The 5,388-nt window shown below is 34.8% G+C and overlaps 1 pseudogene; it reads right to left on the minus strand.

Annotated features, from left to right (window-relative positions):
• Window positions 1-1,640: 1,640 nt before the first annotated feature.
• On the minus strand, window positions 1,641-2,315 carry LOC150077575 (splicing factor U2af 38 kDa subunit pseudogene; annotated as a pseudogene).
• Between the last annotated feature and the right edge of the window lie 3,073 nt (window positions 2,316-5,388).

Here is a 5,388-nt window from a genome sequence, read left to right on the forward strand (position 1 = left end):
GCTTGCTTTAGCATTGACTGATTAATACCCATACTATGCCTCTAACTCAAATCAAATTTATGATTTCCTTAAACATGGATTAGCAATTTGTGCTAATTAAATTTTGCAAAACAAATTATGCAAACATGATATAGCAGGCTTCTGAAAATCTACACCTTGATGTGCTCATAATGCATCATTCAACTGTTAAAATAGGCTGAGGAAGGGTCTTTTGGAATCTAGCAAGGTTGAACTAAAATACTCTTTTGATTGAAAGGAATTATGTCCAGTTATCATTTATTTAATTATAATATTATTAATATAATAATGAGAATTACTGTTATTAATATAATAGTAATTTTCATTCAAGGTATAATATGGAACTAAAGGAATTCATCCAGAGTCTGAATTTTGTTGATCAGTATTATTCTTGAAGGACAAACTACTGTCATGTTTTAGATGGAATTTAAGATGAAAATGAGAAAATTGGAAGTGTAAGAGATTATACATTGCTTTAAACAGGGCACTGCAAATAATAATAATAATACAAAACACATTTTCATTGTTTGAAATAGTCTTAGAATGACTTTGCATCATTTAATTTATATAATTTTTTTTTAACCAAAAGGGAATTTCAAAAACAACTACTATGTTTTATGACATTATACAGCGTCAAAAAAAAAAAAAAAAAAAATCTTTTCATTCTTTCAGAAAACACCACTGATCTCTATTGCAAGATTGGTGGCATTCATAGGAATCTGTCCTATCTCCACTTCTTCCCCATCTGTCTGTATCATAAAGTATATGATATAGTTTTTGACAAATTGCTTTCAAGCATAAAGTAAAATATTTATTGCATTTTTGTTAAACTTTGAGCTTCATGGAATAAGAAAATTAAATTTCTTTTTCATTTTATTTGATTATAAGTTAATTCTCAGGTAGTCTGGGTAATGAGCACCTACAGTACTACTGAAGTGGCAGTTACAAAATGTCAAATAGTAAGATATATTGTTATACTAAAAGTAGCCAAATAATTGCCAAGATATTTCACATTTGATTCTGTTTTATGGAAAATTATAAGATCCAATTTTCTTAAAAAAATATAAATATATTATGGGGATATAAACATACCAACTAACTTATTGCCATGTCATTTTCATCAATATACTCTTGCCATAAAAAGGTGTTGCAGCCATTACCAAACATCATTCTTTCAGTGTCAAGTCATTTACTACTCTGAATTTCTTCAATGTATTTACATTAAAAGAAATAGGGAGGGAGAGATAGAGGAAAAAATAAAGAACAACAAAGCAACACATACAATGAAAAATGATTAAACTTGCCTGCAACTACAATATATTTTTTCTTCTTCTTTGCATCAAAATTTGAGGTACTTTTTGGAGAAAGTACACAATCAATTTTAATAATGTTAAGTTAGAACTTCAAGGTATCAAATATGTTTTAGTGTAGTTTTATTTGTACTACTTGTTCAACCTTATGTGTTGTGGATATCCAACAGTTTAATTATTCTTGTATATTTCACTTTAAACACTGTTTTATTAGCACACATAAAAGGAAAAAAAAAAAGAGTCAAGTGCAATGCTGGCTTCAGTACAAAATGCACGTGGAACCATCATGTGAACACTCATGATTGGTTAAAATTATCTTCTGTCTGTACGCGAATTATAAGATCGTCTTCGTTTTTCTCTGCTACGAGATCGGTGGCGTTCGTGGGAATCAGCCCTATCTCCACTTCTTCCCCGTCTGTCTGTACCATAAAGTATACGATGTAGTTTTCGAGAAATTGCTTTCAAGTGCATGAAGTTGCAGAAACCACTCCTGTTGCACTGCCCTTTCTCATACTGGTGGCAGCATGCCTCTCGAAAGTCTGTAACAGGAGACAATTCTGCATAAATTGGGCTTCCTCCAAACCATCTATTATTTAGGTCTGCTACTGCCTTTTCTGCATCTTCCTCTAGTCGAAATTTAACATAGACATTTCCAACCAAATGATCTCCCAGATTGTCACAGACATTCATTTCTTCTATTTCTCCGTATTTCTCTTCAAGCTCTACAAACACATCTTCAAAAAAGTTATCAAAGTGCTCTTGTACCTGTTCTTCAGTCAGAACACCTGTATATGTCCCATTAGGTGATGGTGCTGCATTCCTAGGATTTTGATATAAATTCTGCATTAGAACTGTTTGGCTGAACGTTGGTTTATTGTGAATACGTGAACAGCGGTCCCCATGGCGACATGCTCCAATTTTATAGTAGAAGGAGCAATTTACTTTATCCTTCTCAGTTCCAAAAATTGATGCTAAATATTCTGCCATTTTCACACTTAATTGTAAACATATATTTTTTGGGAGAAGCCAAACTACAGTACATATATCAACTTTTATAGTTTTTCAAAATAACATATATTGTTTTGAAAAAGATGCAATGAATTTATGACAAACTTTCTGAAGGTAACACTCAGAAAGCCTTTACTAAAGTTATTACCTTTAGTTAAGAGGATGTTTGGGAACACCACAAATATGCAATATCCTAAACTAAATCCTGGTTATGAGAGAAAAATATGCTTTATAACATTAGAATATACAATTCAGATGTATTTCCATTTAATAGGTGGCAAGTTGGTGAATGGAGTTCATGCTCAGCAACTTGTGGAACTGGTTTCCAAACTCGAGATGTCTTGTGCCTCCAGCAGGTATCTGCAACTATCTATTCTATAGTATCTCAAAGGCTGTGTACAGGTACCAGGCCAGCTATCTCGAAGTCTTGCAATCTTCCACAATGTAGTTAAGTTGGTAAGGGCTGTTTCTGTAATATATACACTAGTAAGATTATATAAAATATCGAAGAACTTAATACAACAGCACCAAGCTGTTCAAAGTATGAGTAAATTATGAACAGTTTTTTTTTTTTTTTTGTCGTTTATTTCAAGCTAACGAAAAGAATGAAAAACCTGAGAGTGTTTTCTATAGTAATAACTTCTTATAAGTATATCCCACTAAATATTTTCTAAAAACTCTTTTCCATAACCTTTTGATAATTGATTAATGTGCTGAAAGTTCAATGTTAGATAACTTGGTATTGCTAACAGTACAACACCATTTTATATTTTAATTATTATCCACTATATTAAAATTGTCCAAAACAGATCTTAACACAGTAAGACTAATATGCACCAAGAGATAGAGCAACAATTTTTGCACAAACAATCCTGAAAACAAAAATAATTTACTGCAACTATAAAACAATTACTGAAGTACATTTTCAAGTTCTTGCAAAACTGCCTTTAAAAAATATATATATACTATTTATTTGGCTTATTGTTTGAAATGCCTTATTTGCATATATTTCAAAATAACTGTAAATTCTTTTAGCAGGAACCAGCAATCTTTTTATAGGGTAACACCTTTATTTATATATATTCACAATGCAAGATGAGCAAGTGAGTCAATATGACACATTACTGGTTTCACCCCCCACCCCTTTTTTTACCTCCTTGTTTTGTGCATGCTATATATAAATGACATTTTGTGGACCACTACAAACTTTTAAACTAATATGTACAGGGCAAATAATCAGAATTAATTTGTGCAACAACAAAAAACTCAGCTTGTTTTTCATAAACAAGATTAAGATAATTAAGACATCTCCAGCCAAAAATTAACACAAACAATGAACTGAAATAATAAATGATGGAAGCTGGTTCTCTTCTATTCTGTAATGCATTAGCTGCTAGGAATAATGTATCAAATAGTATAAACCTATGACATTAATCTTTATCATTTACAAAAACATTTAAAAATACAAATTAAAACATTACGGCTGTGAAATTTTAATTGTATAAAGTAAGGAGTTATCTCTGTAACTACTGTAACCCAACCCTGTATTGGAATTTCACATATACACCCATGAGGCAAAAATTATGATCACCTACTGAAATAGTGTATTGGGCTGCCTTGCTTGTGATTACTACTTGACCTGGCATGGCATAGACTCCCCAAGATGTAGGTGTCCTCGGGTAACCCAGACCAGCTGGAATGTCCCGGAGTTTAGCAATGGAGCAAAACACTGGCATGGACTGGCAAATGCTATGTTCAATGGGATTGATGTTGGAGAAATTTGGCAGCCAGGGTTTTTTTTTTTTTTTTTTTTTTTTTGATTTGGTAGTTGTTGGCGCATCGGCTTCTGTGGCCATATTGCACCTCCCAAGGTTTTTGCAGTACTTTGATCCAAGCCCGAGGCGGGAATCGAACCCGCGACCTTTGGGTTGCCGGGCAGGTACTTTACCCACTCGGCTAGCCCGGTCGGCTCAGCCAGGGGGAGCACACAAAATCCTTGGATATGATTCCTGAACCATTCTTGCACAATGCAGGCCTTGTGACACAGGGCACTATCTTATTGAAAGAATCCAGTGCCATCTAGATACACTTGGTCTGAACAATGCCAAGGTAGGATCTGGTGGTAAGGGTATATTCAATGGGGATAAAAGGACCCAGAGTCCAGAAAACATTACCCAAACCATGATACCATTGCTGCCAGCCTGTTTTCATCCAACCATGCAGTCTGGTTGCAGCTGTTCACCTGCTCACCATTGAATATACAGCCATCCACTGGCATGATGGAGGTGGAAGCTTGATTCATCAGACCAGGTGACTTTTCCAGTCATCCAATGTCCAGAATGGTGCTCTCGTGCCCACTCAGGCATAGGTGTGGATGATGGTTGGTCAACATAGTAACATGAACAGGCTGCCTACTCCATAGGCCTATCTGCAGTGGTGTCTACTGGGTGGTGCCCTTGGAAATGTTTCTCTGTGCACCCTGGTTGTAGTCTGCCATTGACAGAGCATGAGCCATTTGTTATCCCAGACAGCACGTTTCAGAACATTCCTGCCACCCTTCAGTATAATAATCCTCGAACAGCCAACAATGCCTGCGGTTGCTGAGATGCTGTACCCTGCCTTCCTAGTGCCGCAAATCATTCCCCTTTCAAACTCTGTCAGATCCTGCACTTTCCCAATTGTCTGTACTGACTAAGTGACAGGCACTATCCATGCTGTCACTATATATGCTGTGCTGGTTGGTGACTTCACTCCTAGGTGCTGTGTGATGCATCCACTCATGGAGATAAGGGGTTATCAAAATGTTTTGGCTTATGAGCATACAAGGTGTTTTACATATAAATTTTATAAACCACAGATAGCAAAAAACTGACAATGCTTTTAAAGATATTGCCATGTGCACAACATTATACAAGAAATCAAACATTCTTTATTGATGTGCCATAAAGAAATATTACAAAAATATCTATCATGGCAGATGCTAGGGGCTTATTCATATTTAGTTAGTCCATTTTATTAATTGTGATTTTGATTATAGAAACTTTAACTTTAT

The sequence above is a fragment of the Mastigoproctus giganteus genome, chromosome 12 (assembly GCF_048544385.1).
Source record: "Mastigoproctus giganteus isolate SK-2022 chromosome 12, ASM4854438v1, whole genome shotgun sequence".
Taxonomy (NCBI): Eukaryota; Metazoa; Arthropoda; class Arachnida; order Uropygi; family Thelyphonidae; genus Mastigoproctus; species Mastigoproctus giganteus.